The sequence below is a fragment of the Bombina bombina genome, chromosome 5 (assembly GCF_027579735.1).
Source record: "Bombina bombina isolate aBomBom1 chromosome 5, aBomBom1.pri, whole genome shotgun sequence".
Classification (NCBI taxonomy): Eukaryota; Metazoa; Chordata; class Amphibia; order Anura; family Bombinatoridae; genus Bombina; species Bombina bombina.
Window position 1 is genome coordinate 284,953,133 of NC_069503.1, and position 24,737 is coordinate 284,977,869.

Here is a 24,737-nt window from a genome sequence, read left to right on the forward strand (position 1 = left end):
TATTCTTGCTGATTGGTGGATAAATTCAATAAAAAAAGTGCTGTCCAGAGGTCTGAACCAAAAAAAGAAGCTTAGATGCCTTCTTTTTCAAATAAAGATAGCAGGTGAATGAAGAAAAATTGATAATAGGAGTAAATTAGAAAGTTGCTTAAAATTGCATGCTCTATCTATTCTGACTCAGATAGTTGTAATAATGATCTATCCCTTGCTGAGACCTCTATGCCTGGCCTGTATAAGAAGATACAATCACTGCAGACAATCCTTGTCAGATAGCTGAACTCACCAATACTTTGTCAATCCATAAAGTTGCTTTATTCTGAATATCAGGTTACAGCAGATAATAAAATACAGCAGATGAATGAATGGTTAAAGTATTTTGCGGTCAAAAGATGATACTGATCGTAGCTTGCAATGTATTAACATGAGTGCTTGTTACATGAGGCTGTTAGCTGCAGCCATGACACAGGAAAACATCATAAAACTACAAGGGCGGAGTAATACACAAAAGGAAATGCATAATAGGGTCAGGGGGTAAGATACTGGAAAATAGGAGCATTACCAAAAGGTGTCAGTAGATGGCAGTACAGAACAAACACAGGGAAGCCTTGAGAATAATGACATAAAAATATATGATTTCTTAACTATAACAACATGAACATAACAGAGGCTATGTAATATTCTATGCCTCATTGAGGCAGCACACTATCTGAATCACAAAAGAAAAAAATTGGGTTCAGTGTCCCTTTAAAAAGCAGCGGTCTTCTAGGTGGCAGATAATCTGGATGATTGACAGCCCCTGCTAGCGCCTGATTGGCCGCCAGTGAGCAGGGGGTGGCATTGCACAAGCATTTCACAAGAAATGCTTGTGCAATGATAAATGCAGACAGCTTATGATGTCTGTATTTAGTGATGTTGAGCAGACATGATTCGCTATAGAGAATCATGTTCGCTCTACACATTATAAATTAACCCCATAGTTCCCATTGTTGCTCCTAAGTAGGCTGGTGAACTAATCAAGGGCCTTAAAGGGACACTGAACCCAAATGTTTTCTTTTGTGATTCAGATAGAGCATGCAATTTTAAGCAACTTTCTAATTTACTCCTATTATCAATTTTTCTTCATTCTCTTGGTATCTTTATTTGAAATGCAAGAATGTAAGTTTAGATGCCGGCCCATTTTTGGTGAACAACCTGGGTTGTTCTTGCTGATTGGTGAATAAATTCCAGGGTGTTGAACCAAACAAATAGCTTAGATGCCTTCTTTTTCAAATAAAGATAGCAAGAGAACGAAGAAAAAATGATAATAGGAGTAAATTAGAAAGTTGCTTAAAATTGCATGCTCTATCTGAATCACGAAAGAAAAAATTTGGGTTCAGTGTCCCTTTAAGTGAATGTACTACCAATAGCTAACCATATCCTGCTTAGCATTGTATTTTGCAGTACATAACTTTGAGGTTAATCCCTAGTTACTAAGGGACATTGTTATAATAGAAAAATGGAACATTTCACCGTTTCATTCACATATCCCATTAAGAAAATTTAACCTGTATTGCAAACTGCTCCTTTACATCTTAAAGGGACAGTAAAACTTTGAGATTGTAATAAAAAATAAAAGTTTAATTATGAGTAGTAAACAAATGTTGCAGTATACTATTATAATTTGTTTTGCCCCCTTCTCCTGTATTTTAAAACTGGAAAAAAAAAGTTTTACATTTCTGAGAACTGATAGTGCACAACTGACTACAAAAGTCTAATTTTCTACACACAACATATTTCCAGTGCTTTTTGATCCTTATAAAATGTGCCACAATTGGTGACCACAATTAAAGGGACTTAAAAACCCCACATTTTTATTTAATGATTCAGATAGCACATTATTAAATTTGCTTAATTCTTTTGGTATCCTTTAGTAAAGGAGCAATAACGCACTACTGGGAGCTAGCTGAACACATCTGTGGAACTACTCACAAAAGTAATATAAGTGCAGCAACCAATCCCCGCTATCTCCCAGTAGTGCATTGCTGCTGAGCCTTTTAATAAATGATACCAAGAGAATGAAGCAAATTAGATAATATAAGTACATTTGAAAGTGTTTTTAAAATTGTATGTTCTAATTGACTTATGAACGAAAAATTTGGATTTAATGTTCCTTTAATTCCTTTACTTAATCACCACTTCATCACATATATTTTTTATATCCACAAAATCCTATTTGATATTTCATCTTCTCTGTTAAAAAAATCATATAGGTTGATGCTATTAAATCATTCTCCCCATGTCACATTTTAATGCAGATAGCACATATTTTACTTTACAGCTACACTCTCGTTTCTCTACACTTGAGATTCCGTTCTTAGTGCAGAACTGCCCTAGGCTAAAATAAAATTTCAATATAATTATATTTTTTATGTAAGTTCGTAATGTCAATTTAATTTAACATTGATTTTTTTTTTTTACAATTTTCATCATAACTTTTCACTAGGCTGTAATATCAATTTAGGCGTAGTATTTGGTATAAGGAATCATGTACTCTTCCAAAACCCAGAAAGCGCTGCTAACTAATGAATCAAAGGAAAAGCTGAACTTTTTAATTAAAAAAACAAATACAATAGTGCATTCTTTATATGGTTCAATTCTATAATTGAATAATTATGTAAAAATTCCAAAAAAGTAATTCTGTGTTTAATATCACAGTACTAGTGGTTGCTTTTTAGAATCCAATAATCTGCTGTTTTTTTTTCTGGACTATCACTTTCCCCAGTGATCTGGGTTGTGCAGTCATTATTAGACTGCAGTTGAACCATAGTCTGTTGAACCATTGCTGAGCCTGTACTCATACCCCAAGCTTTAAATTAACTCCTACACATCTGTCTCCATTACCATGAGGAGTTGTATAAATCTATTAAGCTTTCTAATTCCGAATATCCTACTGCTGAGAGAAACCGAGATTATAGTACCCAAAGCAGAATCACTAAGAGATACTCTCAATGCAGCTGATCTACCTGCTGTTAATATGCCCCACATCATCCTTACTTGACGGCCATGACAAAAACCAGAGGACTATGACAACATAGTTTGGGCCAGAGGTATCAGACAACTAGATTACGAGTTTTGTGTTATGAGTATAACACTGCTTTTTCCCTAATGTTGCTATTACAAGTCTTGCAGGTATAGGTGTACCGCACACTTTTTTGGCCATCACGCAACGTTATTACCGCACTTTTAAAAAAGTCCTTTTTCAATGGGACTTCCATAGCGCCGGTATTACGAGTTTTGCCTGGGAGGCCAAAAAGTGAGCGGTACACCCTATAACCACAAGATTCGTACCACCATCTGAAACTCAGTAGTTATGAGTTTTATGCTACAAAGCTGTAGCATAAAACTCATAACTAAAGTGTTAAAAAGTATACTAACACCCATAAACTACCTATTAACCCCTAAACCGAGGCCATCCCACATCGCAAATAATAAAATAAAATTATTAACTCCTAATCTGCCGCTCCGGACATCGCAACCACTTAAAAAATGTATTAACCCCTATTCCGCCGCACCCCGACATTGTTGCCGCTATAATAAAATGATTAACCCCTAAAACGCCACCCTCCCGCGTCATAAACACTATTTAAATATTATTAACCCCTAATCTGCCATCCGCCCACACTGCCGCTATAATAAACCTATTAACCCCTAAACCTAACCCTAACGTAACCCTAACAAAACACCCCCTAACTTAAATATAATTAAAATAAATCTAAAAAAAACTACTATTAATAACTAGCTAATTCCTATTTAAAAATAAATACAAACTTACCTGGAAAATAAACCCTAAGCTATCTACAATATAACTAATAGTTACATTGTAGTTAGCTTAGGTGTTATTTTTATTTCACAGGTAAGTTTGTATTTATTATAACTAGGTAGACTAGTTAGTAAATAGTTATTAACTATTTACTAGCTACCTAGTTAAAATAAATACAGTTACCTGTAAAAATAAAAAATAAAATAAAACCTAACCTGAGTTATAATAGCACCTAACATTACAATAAAATTAAATAAATTAAATTAACAAAATACATTTATCTAAATTACAAAAAATAATAAACACTAAATTACACAAAATAAAAAAAGAAATGATCAAAAATAAAAACAAATTACTCCTAATCTAATAGCCCTATTAAAATAAAAAGGTCCACCCAAAATAAAAAAAAACCTAGCCTACACTAAACTGCCAATGGCCCTTAAAAGGGCCTTTTGCGGGGCATTGCCCCAAAGAAATCAGCTCTTTTACATGTAAAAAAAAATACAAACAACCCCGCAACAGTAAACCCCACCACCCACACAACCAAACCCCCCAAATAAAATCCTATCTAAATAAACCTAAGCTCCCCATTTCCCTGAAATGGGCATTTGGATGGGCATTGTCCTTAAAAGGGCATTTAGCTCTTTTACATTGCCCAAAGCCCTAAGCTAAAAATAAAACCCACCCAATAAACCCCTAAAAAAACCTTACATTAACCACCGACGATCCACTTACAGTTTTTGAAGACCGGACATCCATCCTCATCCAGGCAGCAGAAGTCTTCATCCAAGCGGACAGAAGTCTTCATCCAGACGGCATCTTCTATCTTCATCCATCCGGCGCGGAGCAGGTCCATCTTCAAGACATCCAGCGCGGAGCATCCTCTTCTTCCGATGGCTTTGAAAGAATGAAGTTTCCCTTTAAATTACGTCATCCAAGATGGTGTCCCTTACATTCCGATTGACTGATAGAATTCTATCAGCCAATAGGAATTAAGGGGGAAAAATCCATTTGGCTGTTGCAATCAGCCAATAGGATTGAGCTTTCATCCTATTGGCTGATCCAATCAGCCAATAGGATTGAGCTCGGATTCTATTGGCTATTCCAATTAGCCAATAGAATGCAAGCTCAATCCTATTGACTGATTGGATCAGCCAATAGGATGAAAGCTCAATGCTAATGGCAGATTGCAACAGCCAATAGGATTTTTCCCCCTTAATTCCTATTGGCTGATAGAATTCTATCAGCCAATCGGAATGTAAGGGACTCCATCTTGGATGACGTCATTTAAAGGGAAACTTCATTCTTCGAAAGCCATCAGAAGGAGAGGATGCTCCACGCCGGATGTCTTGAGGATGGACCCACTCCACGCCAGATGGATGAAGATAGAAGATGCTGTCTGGATGAAGACTTCTGCCTGCTTGGATGAGGATGGATATCCGGTCTTCAAAAACTGTAAGTGGATCGTCAGTGGTTAGTGTTAGGTTTTTTAAGGGTTTATTGGGTGGGTTTTATTTTTATCTTAGGGTTTCAGGCAATGTAAAAGAGCTAAATGCCCTTTTAAGGACAATGTCCATCCAAATGCCCTTTTCAGGGAAATGGGGAGCTTAGGTTTATTTAGATTTTATTTGGGGGGTTGGTTGTGTGGGTGGTGGGTTTTACTGTTGGGGGTTGTTTGTATTTTTTTTACAGGTAAAAGAGATGATTTATTTGGGGCAGTGCCCCGCAAAAGGCCCTTTTAAAGGCCATTGGCAGTTTAGTGTAGGCTAGGTTTTTTTAATTTTGGGTGGGCTTTTTTATTTCGATAGGGCTATTAGATTAGGAGTAATTTGTTTTATTTTTGATAATTTCTTTTTTTATTTTGTGTAATTTAGTGTTTTGTTAATTTAATTTATTTAATTTTATTGTAATGTTAGGTTTTAGTGTAACTCAGGTTAGGTTTTATTTTACAGGTAACTTTGTATTTATTTTAACTAGGTAGCTAGTAAATAGTTAATAACTATTTACTAACTAGTTTTCCTAGTTAAAATAAATACAAACTTACCTGTGAAATAAAAATAAAACCTAAGATAGATACAATGTAACTATTAGTTATATTGTAGATAGCTTAGGGTTTATTTTACACGTAAGTACTTAGTTTTAAATAGGAATTAGTTATTAATAGTAAGTTTTATTTAGAATTATTTTAATTATATTAAAGTTAGGGTTATGGTTACATTAGGGTTAGGATTAGATTTAGGGTTACGTTAGGGGTTAATATATTTATTTAGTGTTAGTGATGTGGGTGGCCAGAGGTTTAGGGGTTAATAAATTTAGTATAGTGGTGGCGGCGACATTGGGGCGGCAGATTAGGGGTTAATAAATGTATGTAGGTGGCAGCGACATTGGGGGCGGCAGATTAGGGGTTAATAAGTGTAATGTAGGTGTCGGCGATGTCGGGGGCGGCAGATTAGAGGTTAATAAGTGTAATGTAGGTGTCGGTGTCGTTGGGGCGGCAGATTAGGGGTCAATAAGTGTAGGTAGGTGGCAGCGATGTTGGGGGCGGCAGATTAGGGGTTAATAAGTGTAATGTAGGTGTCAGCGATGTTAGGGGCGGCAGATTAGGGGTGTTTAGATTCTGGATTTATGTTAATGTGTTAGGCTTAAACATACATTTTTTTCCCCATAGACATCAATGGGGCTGCGTTACGGAGCTTTACTCTCCGCGATTGCAGGTTTTAGGCTTTTTTTAGCCAACTATCCCCATTTATGTCTATGGGGAAATCGTGCACGAGCACCATCAAAACACTGCTTGTGTTTGGGTGAAGCATGGAGCTCAACGCAACCATATCGCCCGCACAAGCTGTGTTTTTGCAAATCTGTAATAGCAGCCCTATTAAAGGTTAGCGGTGGAAATAACTTGCAAGTAATTTGCGAGCCAGCCATAACACAAAACTCGTAATCTGGCTGAGAGTCTTGTGTAGTGGGAACCGCTAAATCTGATGAAAAGATAGATCAAGGGCCTTTTGAGGGGCCAGGAAGGAATAGAGGGACTTTAAGTTACTGTGGGCCTCAAGCTGGATTTTACTGTTGGAAAATGAGTGCATACTGTCCCTTTAAGTGATGCTGGCTTTAGCAGGGGCTCAACAAAGGTAAATCTCTGTCAAGTTCTGGTCTAGAGGAGGTATGCACACTGCTTCTGTGGTCTGTAAAATCCCAATCCACATGTTTATGGAATCTTCCAATTTTGCTGGTAGCCTATGCATATAGGATATTGTCATGCTGGTATCCAGGATGTTCTCTTATTAAGAGATGTCGGTGTATAGTGACAAACAGCCTAGGCAAGGGATCAGGTGATGAATAGCCTTGATGTAAAGTTTCTTCTGCATAGGACATGAGTATGGATCTGATATTGTCTATTCCAAACTCAATAACTATTTTTTTCTATGCATAACTTAACTCATTTCCATCTGGATTCTTCAACTACAATAGAATCCTCTTACTGACTGACTCTTTTTATTAACCTTTGATAGTTAAAATATGTTGGTGTTTAGTTGATGGCTGCTCATATACCATCCACCCATATCTTTATTATTATTTTGCAACAGTGCCTATCGTCATTATTGTCTGCCTGAAAATGTCTTAAAATAAGATAATAGGATAATAATATTAGACCCAAAAGTGGTTTATTATTAAATAACAGCTGTTTCTACTGGCTCCAAAATTGACCTTACATACTTAAAATTGCCCTTACTTTTGTTTCTGCTTGCAATAAGGTTCAAAAGAGGTTTTCAGATTTACAGAAGATCACACTTTTATTATAAAACAAACAACTACATTGGTACAGATATGTTAATGATATTGTTTTAAAATGGAAGATATGTTTATTATATTATTTGCTATATCCTTTTTTGGAGCTGCACAGATATCTATGCTTTACAAAAACATCTGTAAGTGTAGAATGTTTACATATCTGTTTTGTTATGTAAATACAATGTCACTGGATAGAACATGAGGTGTCTTGCGGAAACTTCACAGTCAGAACAAGGGGAATTTGGGGGTCATGATCAGGATTTCTTTCAAAAGGTGGCGATCGTCCATGAGCCATTACTCCTGAGGTTAAAACTACTGGCCACTAGGAGGAGGTAAAAATTCCCAAAACGACTAAGAGCAGTTTATCCCTCCAACAAAGAAGGGGTATTTCATGAAAACAATACCAAGGGAAAGAGCTAAATAAAAATAAAAAAATTAAAAAGTACACTGTGCAACAATATAGACTATAATTAAAATGACATTTAAAATTTACACCTTTCTGCAACTGGTTTCAATTCATACAGAAAAAATAAAATTTCATCAGGAAAATGTTACCACAGTATAATAGCAACTGCAGTGTTCTGTTTAGTTTGAAAATAGTTAAACATTTTTGCTCCGGATGAGCTAAAACAGAACTTTAATAAGCAAATCCAAAATTTACGAACTTTTAGCTGATTAAACAAATAGATAGTGAAGGAACTAAGACAGCATACTGTCTCTCCACAAGACCGACAAATATTGGCCTTGGCAAACTTAGATCAAGTTTACTGTAAATAAAAACTGACTAAATTATAAAGCAGCATTTGTGCTAATCTGTTTTACTGCAACTAATTAAAATATACTTAACTGACTTTTTTCATTTATTTATTAGCAGCCAGACTTTAATTTCTGCAGTTGCATGTATGTATTATATTACATTTTATAATTTGAAATTGGCAAGAAATGTTATGTTTGTTAAAAAAAAAATTCTGTTATATCAAATAATTATGCTGTGCGTACATGGATATAATAACATCTTAGATCTTAACAACACTGAGTACTAGTCAACGTATGATATTTTTTATTTTTAAACAGAGATCTTAATTTACTTGATTTGGCATTATAGGGACCACGTTTTCCATAATCAAGTTTGCTGCCGGGCCATTCCTAATCAGGACACAGACAGTTGATTGGCAGCTACGTGTTATTTAGGAATATTAATATCATGTTGTGGCTCCTTAGCAATCTTTAACAGTGCATTTATCCCATATTTACTTGCAAGCAGTAAAATGTTCAAATACATTTGGGCTTCTTCTTATTGCGTTGGAATGACCTTTTACATTTCAGGGTAACAGACTCAGCAAGTAGCTAATGGCAACCCTTATAACAACATTACTGACTAACCCTTTAAGTTCCAGGGTAACAGACTCAGCCAGTAGCTAATAACACCCTTATAATAACATCACCGACTGACCCTGTAAGTTCCAGGGTAACGGACTCAGCCAGTAGCTAATGACAACCCTTATAATAACATCACTGACTGACCCTTTAAGTTCCAGGGTAACAGACTGAGCTAGTAGCTAATGGCAACCCTTACAATAACATCACTGACTGACCCTTTAGGTTCCAGGGTAACAGACTCAGCCAGTAGCTAATGGCAACCCTTATAATAACATGGGCTTCTTCTTATTGCGTTGGAATGACCTTTTACATTTCAGGGTAACAGACTCAGCAAGTAGCTAATGGCAACCCTTATAACAATATTACTGACTAACCCTTTAAGTTCCAGGGTAACAGACTCAGCCAGTAGCTAATAACACCCTTATAATAACATCACTGACTGACCCTTTAAGTTCCAGGGTAACGGACTCAGCCAGTAGCTAATGTTCAGGGTAACAGACTCAGCAAGTAGCTAATGGCAACCCTTATAACAACATTACTGACTAACCCTTTAAGTTCCAGGGTAACGGACTCAGCCAGTAGCTAATGACAACCCTTATAATAACATCACTGACTGACCCTTTAAGTTCCAGGGTAACAGACTGAGCTAGTAGCTAATGGCAACCCTTACAATAACATCACTGACTGACCCTTTAGGTTCCAGGGTAACAGACTCAGCCAGTAGCTAATGGCAACCCTTATAATAACATGGGCTTCTTCTTATTGCGTTGGAATGACCTTTTACATTTCAGGGTAACAGACTCAGCAAGTAGCTAATGGCAACCCTTATAACAACATTACTGACTAACCCTTTAAGTTCCAGGCTAACAGACTCAGCCAGTAGCTAATAACACCCTTATAATAACATCACTGACTGACCCTTTAAGTTCCAGGGTAACGGACTCAGCCAGTAGCTAATGACAACCCTTATAATAACATCACTGACCGACCCTTTAAGTTCCAGGGTAACGGACTCAGCCAGTAGCTAATGACAACCCTTACAATAACATCACTGACTGACCCTTTAGGTTCCAGGGTAACAGACTCAGCCAGTAGCTAATGGCAACCCTTATAATAACATTGCTGACTAACCCTTTAAGTTCCAGGGTAACAGACTCAGCTAGTAGCAACCCTTATAATAACATTACTGACTAACCCTTTAAGTTCCAGGATAACAGACTCAGCCAGTAGCTAATAACACTCTTATAATAACATCGCTGACTGACCCTTTAAGTTCCAGGGTAATGGACTCAGCTAGTAGCTAATGGCAACCCTTATAATAACATTGCTGATTGACCCTTTAAGTTCCAGGGTAACGGACTCAGCCAGTAGCTAATGGCAACCCTTATAATAACATCACTGACTGACCCTTTAAGTTCCAGGGTAACAGACTCAGCTAGTAGCTAATGGCAACCCTTATAATAACATTGCTGACTAACCCTTTAAGTTCCAGGGTAACAGACTCAGCTAGTAGCTTATGGCAACCCTTATAATAACATTACTGACTAACCCTTTAAGTTCCAGGGTAACAGACTCAGCCAGTAGCTAATAACACTCTTATAATAACATTGCTGACTGACCCTTTAAGTTCCAGGGTAATGGACACAGCTAGTAGCTAATGGCAACCCTAATAATAACATCGCTGACTGACCCTTTAAGTTCCAGGGTAACGGACTCAGCCAGTAGCTAATAGCAACCCTTAAAATAACATTACTGACTGACCCTTTAAATTCCAGGGTAACAGACTCAGCCAGTAGATAATGGCAACCCTTGTAATAACATTACTGACTGACTCTTTAAGTTCCAGGGTAACAGACTCAGCCAGTAGCTAATGGCAACCCTTATAATATCACTGACTGACCCTTTAAGTTCCAGGGTAACAGACTCAGCCAGTAGCTAATGACAACCCTTATAATAACATCACTGACTGACCCTTTAAGTTCCAGGGTAACAGACTCAGCCAGTAGATAATGACAACCCTTATAATAACATCACTGGCTGACCCTTTAAGTTCCAGGGTAACAGACTCAGCCAGTAACTAATGGCAACCCTTATAATATCATCACTGACTGACCCTTTAAGTTCCAGGGTAACAGATTCAGCTAGTAGCTAATGGCAACCCTTATAATAACATCACTGTCTGACCCTTTAACCTTTTAAAGCCGTTATGCCGTTCCATTCCGTCATAATTAGACTGGGCTTTAAAGCCGTTATGACGGAATGGAACGTCATAACTAACGGCTGTCCTGAAGCCTTCTGTGCTTCAGGGATTTAATCGCGGTCTGGAGGGCGTTCCTAGGATTGTAGGGACGCCCCCCAGATGCGATCCAATAATTGAAATCTCGCGATCGTATGCACGATCGCGTAGTTTCAATTTGTCTACATCGGAACAGTTGTTCCGATGTAGGCACTTTAACCCTGTCACGAAAGGGTTAAGTTCCAGGGTAACAGACTCAGCTAGTAGCTAATGGCAACCCTTATAATAACATCACTGACTGACCCTTTAAGTTCCAGGGTAACAGAATCAGCCAGTAGCTAATGGCAACCCTTATAATAACATTTTTATTTTTAAATAAGTTCCAGGGTAACAGACTCAGCTAGTAGCTAATAACACTCTTATAATAACATCGCTGATTGACCCTTTAAGTTCCAGGGTAACAGACTCAGCCAGTAGCTAATAACACTCTTATAATAACATCGCTGATTGACCCTTTAAGTTCCAGGGTAACAGACTCAGCCAGTAGCTAATAACACTCTTATAATAACATCGCTGACTGACCCTTTAAGTTCCAGGGTAACGGACTCAGCCAGTAGCTAATGACAACCCTTATAATAACATCGCTGACTGACCCTTTAAGTTCCAGGGTAACGGACTCAGCTAGTAGCTAATGGCAACCCTTATAATAACATCGCTGACTGACCCTTTAAGTTCCAGGGTAACGGACTCAGCCAGTAGCTAATGGCAAACCTTATAATAATATCGCTGACTGACCCTTTAAGTTCCAGGGTAACAGACTCAGCCAGTAGCTAATAACTCTCTTATAATAACATCGCTGACTGACCCTTTAAGTTCCAGGGTAACGGACTCAGCTAGTAGCTAATGGCAACCCTTATAATAACATCGCTGACTGACCCTTTAAGTTCCAGGGTAACAGACTCAGCCAAGTAGATAATGGCAATTCTTATAATAACATTACTGACTAACCCTTTAAGTTCCAGGGTAACAGACTGAGCCAGTAGCTAATAACACTCTTATAATAACATTGCTGACTAACCCTTTAAGTTCCAGGGTAATGGACACAGCCAGTAGACAATGACAAACCTTATAATAACATTACTGACTGACCCTTTAAGTTCCAGGGTAACAGACTCAGCCAGTAGACAATGACAACCATTATAATAACATTACTGACTGACCCTTTAAGTTTTAGGGTAACAGACTGAGCTAGTAGCTAATAACACTCTTATAATAACATTACTGACTTAACAGTGATTATGATACATAATAAAATATGAAAACAGCTTGTCAATAGCTCAGAATAAACTGGGACTCATTATACTTACTATGGAGTTGATAATGACATTTTACGCTTCACAATAAAGTTGCATATATTTATGACGTTTAAGTATGCTAACCCTTTCCTCATAACACTTGACATGGATTGTATTAAAGAGACATTAAACACTAGATACATTTTATAAGCATATTATTGAGGTTATTCCCTACCGCTCTCTGGTCATGGGTGCCGCCATTTTGAAATCTGTGTTTCATTACATTCCAGGGGTGATGTGTTTGCAAAACTCTTCTTCAAATACCTGCATCATGTAGCACCCATAATTATACAAATGTGCATGAAATGTATTTAGTGTCTTTTTTACCTCTATATACCAGCTTCATGGTATCCTTTTGTTGAAGGGGCAGCAATGCACTAGTGGGAGCTAGCTAAACACATTGAGGCCTACTTATCAAGCCGTCAACTGTGCTGCATTCGCCGGCACCACTACGCTCTCCTTATTAATCAAAAAAGCTGTCAAAAAACAACGCACCAAGTACGGGGCGATGAACAGCGGACTGTTGTTAACTAACAGTCATCGATCTCGCTGCTATTCGGCTTTTTCCCAACTTTATTTATACCCTGTCACTAAACACCGCCACTATACTAAAATGTTTAACCCCTATCCTGCCGCTCCCGGACCCGCCGCAACTAAATAAAGTTATTAACCCCCATCCCGCCACTCCCGGACCCCACCGCAACTCTAATAAAGTTATTAAACCCTATCCCTCTGCTCCCGGAGCCCACCACAACTCTAATAAAGTTATTAACCCCTATCCTGCTGCTCCCTGAGCCCACCACAGTTAAATAAATGTATTAACCCATAAACCCCTGGCCTCCCACATCTCTACCACTTACTAAACCTATTAACCCATAAACCATAAACTAAATTAAGCTATTAACCCCTAAACCTTACAACCCGCTAACTTTACATTAAATATTAACTCATCCCTATCTTATAATAAATTTAAACTTACTTTTAGAATTAAATTAAACTATCTTAAACTACTAATTAACTTACCCTAACTATTATACTAAAATTACATTAAACTATATTAAACTATTAATTAACCTTCCCTAACTATTATACTAAAATTACATTAAACTATATTAAACTAATAATTAATCTACCCTATTATACTAAAATTACATTAAACTATATGACATATTTAAAAACCTAACCCTACTTAAATTATTTAAATCTACTATTAAATATTACTAAGTTACAAAAAACTAACAACTAAGTTACAAAAAAAAAAAAAACACTAAGCTACACAAAATAAAAAATAAACTATCAAATATTCAAACTAATTACACCTAATCTAAGAGCCCTATGAAAATAAAAAAGCCCCCCCAAAATAAAAAAAAAACCCTAGCCTACAATAAACTACCAATGGCCCTTAAAAGGACCTTTTGCGGGGCATTGCCCCAAAGAAATCAGCTCTTTTACCTGTAAAAAAAAATACAAATAACCCCCCCAACAGTAAAACCCACCACCCACACAACCAACCCCCCAAATAAAAACCTATCTAAAAAACCTAAGCTCCCCATTGCCCTGAAAAGGGCATTTGGATGGGCATTGCCCTTAAAAGGGCATTTAGCTCTTTTTCAGCCCAAACCCTAATCTAAAATTAAAACCCACCCAATAAACACTTAAAAAACCTAACACTAACCCCCGAAGATCCACTTACAGTTTTTGAAGACCCGACATTCATCCTCAACGAAGCGGCAGAAGTCCTCAGGCAGAAGTCTTCATCCAAGCGGGCCGAAGTCTTCATCCAACCGGGCAGAAGTCTTCATCCAGACGGCATCTTCTATCTTCATCCATTCGGCGCGGAGCGGGTCCATCTTCAAGACATCCGGCGCGGAGCATCCTCTTCTCTTGACGTCTTCTGAACAATGAAGTTTTCCTTTAAATGATGTCATCCAAGATGGTGTCCCTTACATTCCGATTGGCTGATAGAATTCTATCAGCCAATAGGCATTAAGGTGGAAAAATCTTATTGGCTGTTGCAATCAGCCAATAGGATTGAGGATCATCATATTACCCTTTATTCACTCTGCTTTCTTTGTCCTTTCATACGCCACGGCCTTGCGATGATGCATGGCCGTGCTTGGCCACCCATCTCGCTGTTATCAGCTATATTTTTTATTGCAACTGTTTTTCAATACTCAAACTTAACCCACCGTTTTCATTATTTGGAGGGGCTAATCTAAGCTTTAGTCTGCAAATGACAAGATTATTAAATTAGTATAAAATGCATTGTTTTACAGTTGTTATCTGATATGTCAAAAAAGTACTAAGAGGGAGCGCTACAACACCCCTGCGATGGGATGAGTTGCTAAAGGTGGAATCCAAGAGATAGTACTATGATAAAGTCACAAAATGAATCCGAATCGGATTATATAGAATATGTACGATATACAGTAAATATGTTACAGATTATAATGCAATTTAATTGTTAAAATTCACAAGTTGCAAGGTATCGAAAATAAGAATCACAAAGTCTCAAAACTAAAATAAAATTAAGAAATGACACAATTAAAACAATTTGTCAAAAATGTAAAAAGTGGGATATTATATATATCCTTGTGAACAGCTAGTGTATCAAGTTAAAATCACTAATATATCAGGTTAAATAGCAAGTTAAAAACAAGGCGACCTGTAAACTAGGTAACTGGATGGAATAAAATAAAATTAAATAAATATCCAATTAGGCAAAATATAACCAGCAATATGTCCAAAAAATGTCCAGAAAGAAATGTGTCCCAAAAGTGTCCAGATGGGGTTGAGATCAAAGTCTAACTAATTAAGGTTTTGGTGATGGTGAATCCATGATAGGTGTGTTAAAAAAATATATATAAATGTATCTGCATGAAAAAATCCAAATGTACGCAAAAAATCCAAAGTGTAAAAATATAAACAAAAAATAAAAATGGAAAATGTGGCCAACAATAAAAATATATAAAAGGTGTACACCTAAAAAATAGGGGTTATACCCTCGATGTCTATGTGATCTGTGTTGTAATCCTAAGTGTGGTATCCCAAATGATGATGGTGTTGAAAATAGTGCTCATATAATGTTCCTCTTCTTAGTGAAATTTATCCAATAAGAGATAACGTGAAAAAATCCAAATAAACCTGAGCTGTAATACCAGTATAATCTGTAACATATTTACTGTATATCGTACATATTCTATATAATCCGATTCGGATTCATTTTGTGACTTTATCATAGTACTATCTCTTGGATTCCACCTTTAGCAACTCATCCCATCGCAGGGGTGTTGTAGCGCTCCCTCTTAGCACTTTTTTTATCTATATATTGAGATCTGGTTGGGAGATCTCGCTCTTTTGAGGAGTAGCTTGTGTGGCTGTATTTCTGGCACTGTTGATATATTTCATTTCTGTTATCTGATATGTGGCATGTTTGGCCTTGATAACTGCAGTGTGTGCGAGATCAGAGAATAAGCAAATCCTCAATTGTCAGAACTAAATTGCATGAAAAGTGGGCACAATTCTGAAAGTATAATGTAATGTTTTTCATAATGCATATCGAAACATTTTATATAAAAATCTCAAGGTGTTGACTGTCCATATAAATGTCATGGCACAGATTTATTTAAAAAGGAATATAAACTTTTTGTATTGCAGACTGTGAATTTATTTCTTAAATGTAAACTGTACTGAGTTCCCCCATATTCCCAGATATTCCCATTACCTTGTAAGATGTAGATATGCAGCTATGATTAAAGTATTTAGGCAGCATATACTTGGTAGAGGAATTTGAATTTAACTGTTACAATATTTAAGGCATGTTCAGTTATGTTGAATTGTAGCATATCACCTGTGTACAAATAAATAAATAAATATATGTTCAAATAAAATTGTGTAAAAATTATGAAAGGGTTTCAATTACGCATGGGCCCCGTAATACTTAAATTTCTTATGCCTGATTAGTTATACAAAATCCCTTTTGCATGTCTAATACATTTTTTGTCAGTCCCCAAAGAGTCAATTAATGAAGAATGCGACAAAAAAAGGGATTTTCTAGAATTGTCTTCCTTGAATAGGAGTAATAAAATTAATTGTAAGCTAATAGTTTCAGCTGTTTAATGGTTAATGCAATACATCATGTAATTAACATTGCTCAAAGGTGTCATGAATCCTGCCCATTTATTTCTGAGTAATGCAAGCATTCAAATGCATTATTAAATGTAGGAACATGATATAGTATTTTTTGAAATTACAGAACCCCAGGGTTTCTTTTATATGTATACAGAAAGAGCAGCACTCAACAAGGAACGAACAACAACAGCTCAGTAGCTTGTTCTATGGTAAATCACCACCTAGGAGTATCCTCTTTTAGTCCAATTATGCTTTCCACAGAGAACTTTCCTAAAGTATAATAGTCTGATCCCACCTAATCAGAATTTAATTTAAAAAAAAATCTTGCTATTGGCTGATTCAAGTCAGCCAATAGGAATTGACTGATATAAAATCAGTCAATAGGAATTAAGTGGTACCCCTATATATTGGTGTTCCGTGCTTATGGGATTTCAGTGTGCGGCAGCAACTGTATGAAGAACAGGGCTCCACGAAGAGATCCGAAGACTAAAAGATTCTGGAGCAGAGGCAGCGGAAGAAGCCGCAGAAGTCCGCCTCCGCGAAGATGGGCCTCCCACGCCTCGATGAAAAGGGCCCTGGCATTGAAGAAAATTGTGGAGCAAAGGTGACGGAAGAGGCTGCTGAAGTCCGCCTCTGCCGTCGCGAAGATGGGCTCCCTGTGCCTGGAGCCTGGATAAAGACGACCCAACATCAGATCAAGAGGAGCCGGATTCCCCATCCACTGTGAGTAACACTTTTGGGGTAAGTTAAGGCTTTTTTGGGGTGGGTTTTTTATTTTTAAGAATAGGGTTTTTTATTTTAACTTTTCTTTTCTTGCCTAGGTTTTTTAGTTAGATTTTGTTATTTTGGGGGTGGGGGTTACTTTAATGTAGATGGGGGGTTAGCAATTTTTTTATTTTTCAAAAGAGCTAAAATCACTATAGGGTAATGCCCTGCCAAAGGCCCTTGTAACAGCTATTGTAATTTATTTTAGTGTTAGTGTTTAGGGTTTATTTTGTTTTGGTTGGGTTTTTTTTTTTTTTTTTTAGGTATAATGTTTTTTTTATTTTGGATACTGAAGTTTATTATTTTTTGTAACTTAGCTTTGTTTGTCTAGACCAAAATATGGGTTTTGATTATGAAATTTCATGATACACATCCTTCAACTTATGTGTTAGACCTTTTTCGAATTCTGCTTTTGGGCCAGATTACAAGTGGCGCACTATCACTCAAGCATTCATTTCGCTAGAGGTAATCTTTTTGTGTGCTTCTGGTAGTTAAAAGTTTGTGCGCAAACAAAACCTGATGCACTAACCAAAGGACTTTGCATTATCGTGTTTGCATTAATGTATTGTCCCCATAGAAGTCAATGGAGAGTGCAGAAGAAAAAAACTAACACCTATTGCTCACGCACAAACCTGACAGTAGTTATTCACATTTCACATTCCAATGTTCTTCACTTACAGAACAATGTCATTTTTATTGTAAATACATATTTCTCAGTCTCTCTATACAGGGAGTGCAGAATTATTAGGCAAGTTGTATTTTTGAGGATTAATTTTATTATTGAACAACAACCATGTTCTCAATGAACCAAAAAAACTCATTAATATCAAAGCTGAATAGTTTTTAGTTTGTTTTTAGTTATAGCTATTTTAGGGGGATATCTGTGTGTGCAGGTGACTATTACTGTGCATAATTATTAGGCAACTTAACAAAAAACAAATATATACCCATTTCAATTATTTATTTTTACCAGGGAAACCAATATAACATCTCAACATTCACAAATATACATTTCTGACATTCAAAAACAAAACAAAAACAAATCAGTGACCAATATAGCCACCTTTCATTGCAAGGACACTCAAAAGCCTGCCATCCATGGATTCTGTCAGTATTTTGATCTGTTCACCATCAACATTGCGTGCAGCAGCAACCACAGCCTCCCAGGCACTGTTCAGAGAGGTGTACTGTTTTCCCTCCTTGTAAATCTCACATTTGATGATGGACCACAGGTTCTCAATGGGGTTCAGATCAGGTGAACAAGGAGGCCATGTCATTAGATTTTCTTCTTTTATACCCTTTCTTGCCAGCCACGCTGTGGAGTACTTGGACGCGTGTGATGGAGCATTGTCCTGCATGAAAATCATGTTTTTCTTGAAGGATGCAGACTTCTTCCTGTACCACTGCTTGAAGAAGGTGTCTTCCAGAAACTGGCAGTAGGACTGAGAGTTGAGCTTGACTCCATCCTCAACCCGAAAAGGCCCCACAAGCTCATCTTTGATGATACCAGCCCAAACCAGTACTCCACCTCCACCTTGCTGGTGTCTGAGTCGGACTGGAGCTCTCTGCCCTTTACCAATCCAGCCACGGGCCCATCCATCTGGCCCATCAAGACTCACTCTCATTTCATCAGTCCATAAAACCTTAGAAAAATCAGTCTTGAGATATTTCTTGGCCCAGTCTTGACATTTCAGCTTGTGTGTCTTGTTCAGTGGTGGTCGTCTTTCAGCCTTTCTTACCTTGGCCATGTCTCTGAGTATTGCACACCTTGTGCTTTTGGGCACTCCAGTGATGTTGCAGCTCTGAAATATGGCCAAACTGTGTGGCAAGTGGCATCTTGGCAGCTGCACGCTTGACTTTTCTCAGTTCATGGGCAGTTATTTTGCGCCTTGGTTTTTCCACACGCTTCTTGCGACCCTGTTGACTATTTTGAATGAAACGCTTGATTGTTCGATGATCACGCTTCAGAAGCTTTGCAATTTTAAGAGTGCTGCATCCCTCTGCAAGATATCTCACTATTTTTTACTTTTCTGAGCCTGTCAAGTCCTTCTTTTGACCCATTTTGCCAAAGGAAAGGAAGTTGCCTAATAATTATGCACACCTGATATAGGGTGTTGATGTCATTAGACCACACCCCTTCTCATTACAGAGATGCACATCACCTAATATGCTTAATTGGTAGTAGGCTTTCGAGCCTATACAGCTTGGAGTAAGACAACATGAATAAAGAGGATGATGTGGTCAAAATACTCATTTGCCTAATAATTCTGCACTCCCTGTATATAATTATACAAATACCCTTTACCTGTATATCTATTTCTATAAAGATAGGCATAGATATCTATTTTACATCAACATCATCAGATAAACATATATTTAACAATAAAAATTACATTATTTTCTATGTAAAGAACATAGTAATGTAAAATAGTCATATCGCGCTTCACATTTCGTACTTTAGATCTAACGCAGTGTCAGGTTAGCACGCAGGAAGTATTGCTAAACTCAATGTGCGTTATTGAAATATTAAATATAACATATTAAAAAATATTAAGAATAATTAAGAATAATTATACATAATGTAAATATATATATATATATATATTCAAAGGACTATTTATAATATTTTACAGTATCTATAATTATAATAATTTGTATGAATTATTGATATTTTTTAATATTTTATATTTAACTAGTCCTAAAGCCCGTTCATACGGGCCATTTTTTGCAGTACAGAGGTCCCACCCCTTGCTCTCTCTACCCCCTCTTTTGCTTTCTCTCTCCCCCTCTCTTTTGCTCTCTCTCCCCCCCTCTTTTGCGCTCTCTCTCTCGCTCTACCTCTCTTTTGCTCTCTCTCCCCCTTTATATTGCTCTCCCCCTCTCTTTTGCTCTCATTCTCCCCCTTCTCTTTTGCTCTCTCTCTCCCCCCCTTTCTTTTGCTCTCTCTCTGCCCCCTCTCTTTTGCTCTCTCTCTGCCCCCTCTCTTTTGCTCTTTCCACTCTCTTTTGCTCCCTCTCTCCCCCTCTCTTTTGCTTTCTCTCCCCCTCTCTTTTGCTTTCTCTCCCCCCTCTCTTTTGCTCTCTCTCTCCCCCCTCTCTTTTACGCTCTCTCTCCCCCTCTCTTTTGTGCTCTCTCTCCCCTCTCTTTTGCGCTCTCTCTCTCCCCCTCTCTATTGCGCTCTCTCTCCCCGCTGTCTTTTGCACTCTCTCTCCCCCCTCTTTTGCGCTCTCCCCCTCTCTTTTGCTCTCTCTCTCCCCCTTTCTTTTGCTCTCTCCCCCCCTCTTTTGCTCTCTCTCCCCCCTCTCTTTTTGCTCTCCCCCTATCTCTCCCCCCTCTCTTTTGCTCTCTCTCCCCCCCTCTTTTGTGCTCTCTCTCTCCCCCCCTCTCTTTTGCTCTCTCTCTCCCCCCCTCTCTTTTGCTCTCTCTCTCCCCCCCCTTTCTTTTGCTCTCTCTCCCCCCTCTCTTTTGCTCTCTCCCCCCCTCTCTTTTGCTCTCTCCCCCCTCTCTTTTGCTCTCTCTCCCCCCTCTCTTTTGCTCTCTCCCCCTCTCTTTTGCGCTCTCTCTCTCCCCCTCTCTTTTTTTCTCTCCCCCCTCTCTTTTGTTCTCCCTCTCCCCTCTCTCTTTTTCTTTCTCCCCCTCTCTTTTGCTCTCTCTCCCCCTCTCTTTTGCTCTTCCCCTCTCTCCCCCCCCCCCCCCCTCTCTCTCTCTCTCTCTCTCTCTCTCTCTCTCTCTCCCCTCTCTCTCCCCCCTCTCTTTTGCTCTCTCCCCCCTCTCTTTTGCTCTCTCTCCCCCTCTTTTGCTCTCCCCCTATCTCTCCCCCTCTCTTTTGCTCTCTCTCTCCCCCCCTCTCTTTTGCTCTCTCTCTCCCCCCCTCTCTTTTGCTCTCTCTCTCCCCCCCTCTCTTTTGCTCTCTCTCTCCCCCCCCTTTCTTTTGCTCTCTCTCCCCCCTCTCTTTTGCTCTCTCCCCCCCCTCTCTTTTGCTCTCTCCCCCCTCTCTTTTGCTCTCTCTCCCCCCTCTCTTTTGCTCTCTCCCCCTCTCTTTTGCGCTCTCTCTCTCCCCCTCTCTTTTTTTCTCTCCCCCCTCTCTTTTGCTCTCTCCCCCTCTCTTTTGCGCTCTCTCTCTCCCCCTCTCTTTTTTTCTCTGCCCCCTCTCTTTTGTTCTCCCTCTCCCCTCTCTCTTTTTCTTTCTCCCCCTCTCTTTTGCTCTCTCTCCCCCTCTCTTTTGCTCTTCCCCTCTCTCCCCCCCCCTCTCTCTCTCTCTCTCTCTCTCTCCCCTCTCTCTCCCCCCTCTCTTTTGCTCTCTCCCCCCTCTCTTTTGCTCTCTCTCCCCCTCTTTTGCTCTCTCTCCCCATCTCTTTTGCTCTCCCCCCCCACTCTTTTATCTCTCTCCCCTCATATATATATATATATATATATATATATATATATATATATATAAATACAGGTATATTGCAATCCAGCTTCACATGAGGAAGGGGGTGGAGCCCAGAAACGGGTTGTGTGGATTGTTTTAACCTGGCCAGGCAAGCAAGCAGCGCTATTGTCTTCCACTCTACATATTATTGCATTTTATTGTGATTTTATACACTGTGCCTTGTACAGTAGAGTGACTTTGACTCACTGCATTTATTCTATTGTCACATATGTTAATCTGTATATATTGTTTATGACATTCTTATGCTCAAAATAAATTTACCTTTCTAATATACATGTTTTGGCGCTGTCAATATCTGTACAATCCTTTGAGCTTTTCTTTTTATAGATAGCTGCCATTTAAGGGTACATTTTTATGTGTGATTGATACCACTTCAGATTTTAATTTAGGCACTCTCATTTTTTACTGCTAATCAATAGCAAGAGGATGAGGTAAGGTTGATCATCAAAGTAAAATGGAAAAGTTATTTTTTTTTATTTTTTATTTTTTATTGTATGATGTATCTGAGTCATGGAACTTTAGGTTTGCCTTCCATGTCCCTTTAATATATAACATTAAAACTAACAAGTTGATCAACTGTTTACTTCCATAAAAAGACAGACTTGCTTTGCAAAACTGGAAAAGCACACAAGAAATTTGATAGATTTTCTATAAAATTACAGCTGCTGCTTGGAAGGCGATGAAACGCAGGCTGTTTACATTGGGATGTATTCACCTGGCTAATCCACATATACTTCTCAGATATGCAGAGACAAGACTAATCTCTGTTTATTTAAAAGGCTCCCATCCTAATGATTATGTGAAGTATAGTCTTGCTGTTGAGCTTTGTTAACAAGCAGTGCTGAGTTCACAAGTTCACTGCACATGCCTAGAATATTCCACTTTTTCCTATTAAACTACAAACCAAAGAAAGCTCCAGTGATGCTTGCGTTCTGCTTGACCAAATACTGACCTTCTTTTACAAAATAATGAAATATAAGCCTATTTTCTGAAACAAAATCAAATTCTTTTAATTCAAACAATTTGTGCAATAATGCAATTATCCTGAAGGTCTTTTGGCTTTGAAGTGAAATGGGCTGAGACATTTGTTTCTTTTCCATCTGTTTTCAGCAGTTGAGGACAGAAATATAAATTTGCCCCATGTAGCAGTTTTTTTTTTCTTCAAACAAGGAATATTATTCTGTGAGGATTGTTACGGAAAACGTTAAAATACAAAAAAGAAAATCATTATTACCATTAGCATTCAAAGGTGACGATTATTTTTGTCTTGTGTCAATGTTATTTTAGAAAGATTAATAAGGTTTTATAATTTTTTTCTATTGTATTTAGCTGCCAAAGAATATTCATTTACAAAAGATACACGGCTAGATTACGAGTTTTGCGGTAAGAGCTGCTTGGTAATGACTTGCAAGTTATTGTCACCGCTCACTTACCTACAGCGCTGGTATTACAGGTTTACAAAAACCCGGCGTTAGCAGGCAAGAAGTGAGCGTAGAGCAAAATTGAGCTCCATAGCGCACTCCAATACCAGCGCTGCGGTGAGCTGTGGTAAGCTGGTTTTACGTGCTCGTGCACGATTTCCCCATAGACATTCATGGGGAGAGCCGACTGAAAAAAAGCCTAACACCTGCAATAAAGGAGTGTAAAGCTCCGTAACGCTGCCCATTGATTCCTATGGGGAAAGAAAATTTATGTTTACACCTAACACCCTAGATAGATAGATATTTAAACTAATTACACCTAATCTAATAGCCCTATCAAAATAAAAAAGCCCCCCCAAAATAAAAAATAAAAAACTAGTCTAAACTAAACTACCAATAGCCCTTAAAAGGGCCTTTTGCGGGGCATTGCCCCAAAGAATTCAGATCTTTTACCTGTAAAAAAAAATGCAAGCAACCCCCCAACAATAAAACCCACCACCCACACAACTAACCCCCCAAATAAAATCCTAACTAAAAAACCTAAGCTCCCCATTGCCCTGAAAAGGGCATTTGGATGGGCATTGCCCTTAAAAGGGCATTTAGCTCTTTTTCCGCCCAAAACCCTAATCTAAAAATAAAACCCACCTGATAAACCCTTAAAAAAGCCTAACACTAACCCCCGAAGATCCACTTACAGTTTTTAAAGACCCGACATCCATCCTCAACGAAGCTGGCAGAAGTCCTCAACGAAGCGGCAGAAGTCTTCATCCAATTTAGTGTTTTTTTGTAATTTAGTTAATTGTATTTAATTTATGTAATTGATTTATTTTGTAGTGTAAGGTTAGGTGTTAGTGTAAGACAGGTTAGGTTTTATTTTACAGGTAAATTTGTATTTATTTTAGCTAGGTAGTTAATAAATGGTTAAAATAAATACTAAGTTGCCTGTGAAATAAAAATAAAACCTAAGCTAGATTCAATGTAACTATTAGTTATATTGTAGCTATCTTAGGGTTTATTTTACAGGTATTTAGTTTTAAATAAGATTTATTTAGTTATTAATAGTAGGTTTTATTTAGATTTATTTTAATTACATTAAAGTTAGTGAGTGTTAGGGTTAGACTTAGGGTTAGATTTAGGGGTTAATAAATTTAGTATGGTGGCAGCGACGTTGGGGGCGACAGATTAGGGGTTCATAAATGTAGGTAGGTAGCGGCGATGTTAGGGGCGGCAGATTAGGGGTTAATAATATTTAACTAGTGTTTGCGATGCGGGAGTACGGCGGTTTAGGGGTTAATATGTTCATTATAGTGGCGGCGATGTCCGGAGCGGCAGATTAGGGGTTAATAATTTTATTTTAGTGTTTGCGATGCGGGAGGGCCTCGGTTTAGGGGTTAATAGGTAGTTTATGGGTGTTAGTGTATTT

General features: G+C 38.1%; 1 protein-coding gene across 1 annotated transcript in view; it reads left to right on the forward strand.

The window, feature by feature from the left end:
- Positions 1–24,737, forward strand: part of CDK14 (cyclin dependent kinase 14) — a 1,122,917-nt gene that overhangs the window by 887,832 nt on the left and 210,348 nt on the right. The window lies entirely within an intron of this gene.